The sequence below is a fragment of the Oncorhynchus keta genome, chromosome 34, assembly GCF_023373465.1.
Source record: "Oncorhynchus keta strain PuntledgeMale-10-30-2019 chromosome 34, Oket_V2, whole genome shotgun sequence".
Lineage (NCBI taxonomy): Eukaryota > Metazoa > Chordata > Actinopteri > Salmoniformes > Salmonidae > Oncorhynchus > Oncorhynchus keta.
In genome coordinates this window covers 997,098-1,006,295 of record NC_068454.1, presented here as the reverse complement: position 1 = coordinate 1,006,295, position 9,198 = coordinate 997,098, and the positions used below count along the sequence as shown (strand labels likewise).

Sequence of the window (9,198 nt, the reverse complement as noted above, 5' to 3'; positions counted from 1 at the left end):
TGCTTATCCAAAATGGTGAGGAAGTTACTTTTAAAGAATGACCAGGCATCCTCAACTGACGGGATGAGGTCAATGTCCTTCCAGGATACACGGGCCAGGTCAATTAGAAAGGCCTGCTCACAGAAGTGTTTTAGGGAGCTTTTGACAGTGATGAGGGTGGTCGTTTGACTGCGGCTCCGTGGCGGATACAGGCGATGAGGCAGTGATCGCTGAGATCCTGGTTGAAGACAGCGGAGGTATATTTGGAGGGCCAGTTGGTCAGGATGACGTCTATGAGGGTGCCCTTGTTTACAGAGTTAGGGTTGTACCTGGTGGGTTCCTTGATGATTTGAGTGAGATTGAGGGCATCTAGCTTAGATTGTAGGACTGCCGGGGTGTTAAGCATATCCCAGTTTAGGTCACCTAACAGAACAAACTCTGAAGCTAGATGGGGGCGATCAATTCACAAATGGTGTCCAGGGCACAGCTGGGAGCTGACGGGGTCGGTAGCAGCGGCAACAGTGAGAGACTTGTTTCTGGAGAGAGTAATTTTAAAATTAGTAGTTCAAACTGTTTGGGTATGGACCTGGAAAGTATGACATTACTTTGCAGGCTATCTCTGCAGTAGACTGCGACTCCGCCCCCTTTGGCAGTTCTATCTTTACGGAAGATGTTATAGTTGGGTATGGAAATCTCTGAATTTTTGGTGGCCTTCCTGAGCCAGGATTCAGACACGGCAAGGACATCAGGGTTAGCAGAGTGCATCCACCAACGACATCCACATCCATCAGCTACATCCACCATCTACATCCATCATCTACATCCATCATCTACATCCATTATCTACATCATCACTACATCCATCATCTACATCCACCATCTACATCCTACATCCATCAACTACATCCATAATCTACATCCTACATCCTACCCCCATCATCTACATCCACAATCTACATCCATCAACTACATCCTACATTCTACATCCATCATCTATATCCATCATCTACATCCATCATCTACATCCACCATCTACATCCTACATCCATCAACTACATCCTACATTCCTCATCCATCATCTACATCCTACCTCCATCAGCTACCTCCATCATCTACATCCATCATCTACATCCATCAGCTACATCCATTATCTACATCCATCATCTACATCCACCATCTACATCCTACATCCATCAACTACATCCATCAACTACATCCTACATTCCTCATCCATCATCTACATCCTATCTCCATCAGCTACATCCATCATCTACATCCATCATCTACATCCATCATCTACATCCATTATCTACATCCATCAGCTACATCCACCATCCTCATCCTACATCCATCAACTACATCCATCAACTACATCCTACATTCCTCATCCATCATCTACATCCTTCCCCCATCATCTACATCCACCATCTACATCCATCATCTACATCCCCACCAACTACATCCACCACCTATATCCATCATTTACATCCATTATCTACATCACCATCTACATCCATCATGTACATCAACTATCTACATCCGTCATCTACATCCTACCTCCATCATCTACATCCATCACCTACATCCACCATCTACATCCATCTGCTACATCCTACCTCCATCAGCTACATCCATCATCTACATCCATTATCTACATCCACCATCTACATCCATCAACTACATCCACCATCTACATCCTACATCCATCAACTACATCCATCAACTACATCCTACATTCCTCATCCATCATCAACATCCTACATCCATCACCTACATCCATCAGCTACATCCATTGTCTACATCCACCATCTACATCCATCAACTTCATCACCATCTACATCCTACATCCATCACCTACATCCATCAGCTACATCCATTATCTACATCCACCATCTACATCCATCAACTACATCCACCATCTACATCCTACATCCATCAACTACATCCATCAACTACATCCTACATTCCTCATCCATCATCTACATCCTACATCATCAACTACATCCATCAACTACATCCTACATTCCTCATCCATCATCTACATCCTACCTCCATCATCTACATCTACCATCTACATACATCACCTTTATCCATCAACTACATCCATTATCTACATCCATCAACTACATCCCTACATTCCTCATCCATCATCTACATCCTACATCTACATCCATCAACTACATCCTACAGCCATCATCTACATCCATCAACTACATCCTACATCCACTATCTACATCCATCATCTTCATCCACCATCTACATCCTACATCCATCAGCTACATCCATCATCTACATCCTACCCCCATCATCTCCATCCACCATCTCCATCCTACATCCATCAACTACATACATCATCTACATCCTACATTCTACATCCATCAACTACATCCTACCCTCATCATCTACATCCTACATCCACCAACTACATCCATCATCTACATCCACCATCTACATCTATCATCTACATCCATTATCTACATTCTACATCCATCAACTACATCCATTATCTACATCCACCAACAACATCCATTATCTACATCCTACATCCTACATCCATCACCTACATCCATCATTTACATCCACCATCTACATCCACCATCTACATCCATTATCTACATCCATCAACTACATCCACCATCTACATCCATTATCTAAATCCTACATCCATCAACTACATCCATCATCTACATCCATCACCTACATCCATCATTTACATCCATCATCTACATCCATCACCTACATCCATCATTTACATCCATCATCTTCATCTACATCCATTATCTACATCCATCAACTACATCCACCGTCTACATCCATTATCTACATCTATTATCTACATCCTACATCCATCATCTACATCCATCATCTACATCCATCAGCTACATCCATCATCTACATCCATCATCTACATCCATCATCTACATTCACCATCTACATCCATCATCTACATCCATCATTTACATCCATCATCTACATCCATCATCTACATCCTACATTCATCATCTACATCCATCATCCATCATCTTCATCCACCATCTACATCCACCATCTACATCCTACATCCATCAACTACATCCATCATCTACATCCTACCCCCACCATCTACATCCACCATCTACATCCATAATCTACACCCTACATCCATCATCTACATCCATCAGCTACATCCATCATCCATCATCTACATCCATCATCTATATCCATCAACTGCATCCTACATCCATCAGCTACATCCATCACCTACATCCATCATCTGCATCCATCAACTACATCCACCATCTACATCCTACATCCATCAACTACATCCTACATTCCTCATCCATCATCTACATCCTACCCCCCATCTCATCCATCACCTACATCCATCAGCTACATCCACCATCTACATCCACCATCTACATCCATCACCTACATCTATCACCACCACATCCTACATCCACCATCTACATCCATCACCTACATCCATCATCTACATCCTACATCCATCAACTACATCCTACATCCATCAACTACATCCATCAACTACATCCTACATTCCTCATCCATAATCTACATCCTACCCCCATCATCTACATCCATCATCTACATCCATCACCTACATCCTACATCCACCATCTACATCCATCACCTACATCCATCGTCTACATCCTACATCCATCAACTACATCCACCATCTACATCCTACATCCATCAACTACATCCATCAACTACATCCTACATTCCTCATCCATAATCTACATCCTACCCCATCATCTACATCCATCATCTACATCCACCATCTACATCCATCATCTACACCCATCATCTACATCCTACATCCATCAGCTACGTCCATCATCTACACCCTACATCCATCATCTACATCACCATCTACATCCACCATCTACATCCATCAGCCACATCCACCATCTACATCCATCAGCCACATCCATCATCTACATCCATCAGCCACATCCATCATCGACATCCATCACCTACATCCACCACCTACATCCACCATCTACATCCATCAGCCACATCCACCATCTACATCCATCAGCCACATCCATCAGCCACATCCATCAGCCACATCCATCATCTACATCCATCATCTACATCCACCATCTACATCCACCATCTACATCCATCAGCCACATCCACCATCTACATCCATCAGCCACATCCATCAGCCACATCCATCCATCCATCATCTACATCCATCATCTACATCCACCATCTACATCCATCACCTACATCCTCCTCTCCTCTCCTCTCCTCTCCTCTCCTCTCCTCTCCTCTCTCTCCCTCTCCTCTCCTCTCCTCTCCTCCTCTCCTCTCCCCTCCCCTCCACCATCCCTGTCCCCTGCACCATCCCTCTTCTCTCCCCTACACCACCCTCACCTCTCTCCTCTCCCCTCACCCCTTCTCTCCCCTCACCCCTCCCCCTTGTGTAGCCTCTCCATACCATCCAGCTGTCTCTGACTTCATGACAGCTAGAGCAGGGAGTGACTAGTGTTGTCTGTATCACCCCGTTCTACCACAGCCTCAGATATGACAGAACAGTAGACCAATTGTTATCTGTCAACAATGTTTTTTTTTTTATCTTCAATAAATTAAACCGATCCCTGACTATTACCATTTTGAGGTTTTAACCACAAAAAAATTATTTGGTTATGATTTGGTTATCATATCAGGAAGCCACCAGCATCTTCTTGTTTACATAAGAAGCTGCTTTTCTAAAACCCTGTCTGCTATACAATTTATTTTGGCAATTTTGAGAAAGAGAACTGTTATTCAGTTTTAACGTGGACTGTATTTTTCGGCTGTTGAAACAGTCAATGCACACTGTGTTTGACAGGCAGGCTGTGTCGAAATCTTCACAGACCCCACCCTATGTAGTACCTCCCGTAAAAGTGCCACAGTGTCAAATTACAAAAAGGATTTGAGTGGTGTGAAAACATCCACACACATACAATATGTGTATATATATATATATATATATATATATTTTTTTTACCAGATATTTCTAAGCAACTATCTCAGTCCAGGAAATGCTATCTCATAGTTCAACACACATTAGTCTTCGCTGCCAGGAAGCTGACTGTCTCACAGCTCAATACCCATAATTCTTCTCTGCGTAGAGAAAGTGAACCCAGTCAGCCTCTGTCTGTGTAGGAGGAGGAGGGGCTTGTTTCTTTTCATACCAACAGTGTCTCCCGCCAACCAGACTCTGCTGTAGCTTACTGCCTGTCTGTCTGCTTTCCAGGCATATAAAAACCCCACCTCTTCCTTTCTCCGACAGTTCTGCCTTCTCTTCTGAATCCTCGACGTCAGCCTGTGAAGGAAAAGAAAACTAGACAAAATGGTGAGTGCTGACAGCTGACATAGATTCTTTCTTTCCGAAGGGAAATCTGTTATTCTGTTACATAAAGATCATATGATTCTCTGCATTTCCTCTCTCTTTTTTTATATATATAGAGTTCAGATATTATGTTTTACTACTGATAAGGGATAAATGTGATTTATTGTAAATTTAGGTTAAAAAAAAAAGATATTATGCAAAAATAAATCTGACAGAATGATAGCCACACATCAAATGTGAGTAATATTTTAGTGTTTAACTGTCTCTGTAATTAGTCATTGTTCTACTTGATCATAGACTATTCACTGTTTAGATTGAAAACCTCAAATAGCTTACGAATAGAAATATTATTTTTCTGTAGATTTTTAATTTTTTAAAAACATGTTTTTATGATATTTTTGCAATTGTGAGAGAAGGATGAAATGATTGAGTACAAAGGAGAACAGGGAGGAGCAGTCTGGGATAGTAGCCATTTTCTCTGTTAGGATCTTGTGAGAGATATCTCTGGCTGAAAACACTGCAATGGGTGTGCAGCTGGACGGGACAGAGGGAGAGAGGAGGAGTAGTGGGAGGAGTAAGGGGAGTGGCCCACAGTAACAAGGCACACCGTATCCTCTTCTGGTCCTCTGCTCTTAAAGAGACAGGGCCATAAAAAAAAAAAAAAAACAGTAACTCGTCAAAATGGCAGACAGAGGATTTGAAAAAATGGTGTTGGACATTCCTATGGGGAAATAAATGGGGGAAAGAATGGGGTTTTGGAATAGACGCCAAAAATAAGGTCTGAGGTTAACACAGGCTTAGGAGATCTGGTACGTTTTGTTCTATGAGATAATATCAGTCAGTTGTTAAAACCTTTATGAATTATAAAGCCTTTATGTGCTTGTTTTAATGACATAAATAAAATAAAAAAGTGATTATTATTTTCATAGAACAAAATGTAAACATCTCCTAAGCCTGTGTTAACCTCAGACCTTATTTTCAGCATTTTCTATTAAAAAGAAAAAAAAACACACATTAATTTGACCGTAAGGCTTTAGGCCAACGAACGAGTTAGTCTCTGTTAATGGCTACAAAAAATACGCCATATACTCAAGATGGCGGTCACACTTTTTAGCCGAATCCAACCGGGATAGCCTAGTGCAGCCAATGACTTTGCTTAAATGTCATTTTGCTTAATGGGTGCCCGTATCCCTCCTGTGTTTATGTATTCTTTCACTTTCAATAGGGAAGTAATATATTGCATTAATATATTAACGGTCCTTCTGTAGCTCAGTTGGTAGAGCATGGCGCTTGTAACGCCAGGGTAGTGGGTTCGATTCCCGGGGACCACCCACACGTAGAATGTATGCACACATGACTGTAAAGTCGCTTTGGATAAAAGCGTCTGCTAAATGGCATATATTATTATTATTATTATATTATTATTATTATATTATTATTACAGTAATATATTGACGATTGCTTTTGCAGCGATACAATTACAATCGAGACTGTCTGAAATGGCTTTCAAAACATTATCTGATCAATTCACTCCTTCAACACTCTAACTTCACTGTCTTAATTAAACACCTGATTTGATTCAAGTTTCCATGTGGTCGATCTCTTGTACCTCCTCTCTTTCAGCGTGAGTGTATCTCCATGCATGTGGGCCAAGCCGGAGTCCAGATGGGTAACGCCTGTTGGGAGCTGTACTGCCTGGAGCATGGGATCCAGCCGGACGGACAGATGCCCAGTGACAAGACTTGTGGAGGTGGAGACGACCTTCAACACCTTCTTCAGTGAGACCGGAGCTGGAAAGCATGTCCCCCGGGCCATCTTCGTTGATCTGGAGCCCACTGTCATCGGTAAGATGAGACAAACTACAGGAAGCTCATCTTTGAATGTTTTGATTATTCTGTCCAAAGATATTCTGAATATTCAGATATTAGGATTTATGAATATTCAGATATTAGGATTGACGAATATTCAGATATTAGGATTTATAAATATTCAGATATTAGGATTTACAAATATTCAGATATTAGGATTTACAAATATTCAGATATTAGGATTTTGCAAATATTCAGATATTAGGATTTACGAATATTCAGATATTAGGATTTACGAATATTCAGATATTAGGATTTTACAAATATTCAGATATTAGGATTTACGAATGCCCGGATACTTGGATATTCTCATATTTGCAATATCCTTGACATTTCGGAATTTACCTTTGTCTTTCAGATGAGGTGAGGACTGGTACTCATCGCCAGCTGTTCCACCCTGAGCAGCTGATCGATTGGTAAGGGAAGATGCTGCCAACAACTACGCCCGCGGTCACTACACCATCGGCAAGGAGATCATTGACCTGGTTCTGGACAGGACACGCAAACTGGTGAGTCATCATTCTTGATAACATAGAGTTCTACCTATGGTTCTGCTTAAGGGACTGGGTTCTAGATGGGTTTTAACATGTTCAAAAAACGTTATGTGTAGGGTAATAAGGTTCTACCTGGAACCATAAAAGGGATCTTCTAAAAGGACGAGCCAAAAACCTTTTATGTTTCTGGGTAAAACTGGGCAAACATGTTCTCCATTGTATTCTTACTGGTGTAACTTCATTTCTCCATTCAGGCTGACCAGTGTACAGGTCTCCAGGGGTTCCTCATCTTCCACAGCTTCGGAGGAGGCACCGGTTCTGGTTTCACCTCCCTGCTGATGGAACGTCTGTCTGTGGACTACGGAAAGAAGTCTAAGCTTGAGTTCGCCGTTTACCCAGCTCCCCAGGTGTCCACGGCTGTGGTGGAGCCCTACAACTCCATCCTGACCACTCACACCACCCTGGAGCACTCCGACTGTGCCTTCATGGTGGACAATGAGGCCATCTATGACATCTGCCGCAGGAACCTCGATATTGAGCGTCCCTCGTACACCAACCTCAACAGGCTCATTGGTCAGATCGTCTCTTCCATCACTGCCTCCCTGCGATTCGATGGAGCCCTGAATGTTGATCTGACAGAGTTCCAGACCAACTTGGTGCCCTACCCCCGTATCCACTTCCCTCTGGCCACCTATGCCCCGGTCATCTCCGCTGAGAAGGCCTATCACGAGCAGCTGTCAGTCGCTGACATCACCAACGCCTGCTTCGAGCCAGCCAATCAGATGGTGAAATGTGACCCTCGTCACGGCAAATACATGGCCTGCTGTCTCCTGTACCGTGGTGACGTGGTTCCCAAAGATGTCAACTCTGCCATCGCTGCCATCAAGACGAAACGTACCATCCAGTTTGTGGACTGGTGTCCCACTGGGTTCAAAGTGGGCATCAACTACCAGCCCCCAACAGCGGTTCCTGGAGGAGACCTGGCCAAGGTCCAGAGGGCCGTGTGCATGCTGAGTAACACCACAGCCATCGCTGAGGCCTGGGCCCGTCTGGACCACAAGTTTGACCTGATGTATGCCAAGAGAGCCTTTGTGCACTGGTACGTTGGTGAGGGCATGGAGGAGGGAGAGTTCTCTGAGGCCAGAGAGGACATGGCAGCCCTGGAGAAGGACTATGAAGAGGTGGGCACTGACAGCGTGGGAGAAGAGGATGAGGAGGGAGAGGAATATTAAAGGGTTAAACAAACTAGGTGTTTGCCACTCCTACATTCCAACACCGTTGGAGTCCTACACTTAACGTGACATCAACACATTCCCCACTGTCATGGTAACAGTCTCTGTTACACCTCGTCATGTTGTGTCAGGTTTCTCAATAAACGCATCATAAACCAACTCATCTGTAACTGTACGTGGTTATTTTTAGTCTCAACGATCACTATGATTGACTTTCAAATAAGCAGCCCGTAGGAACTAAGGCTTTGAAAAGTGCAGGCTGCAGCTTCACATACATTGTTTTA

General features: G+C 43.1%; 1 pseudogene across 1 annotated transcript; it reads left to right on the top strand.

Moving 5' to 3' along the window:
- Positions 1–5,178: 5,178 nt before the first annotated feature.
- Positions 5,179–9,073, top strand: LOC118378400 (tubulin alpha chain-like; annotated as a pseudogene). The gene is made up of 4 exons (XR_008089434.1): positions 5,179–5,323; positions 6,944–7,164; positions 7,547–7,697; positions 7,937–9,073. The product of XR_008089434.1 is annotated as a tubulin alpha chain-like (transcript).
- Positions 9,074–9,198: the final 125 nt, after the last annotated feature.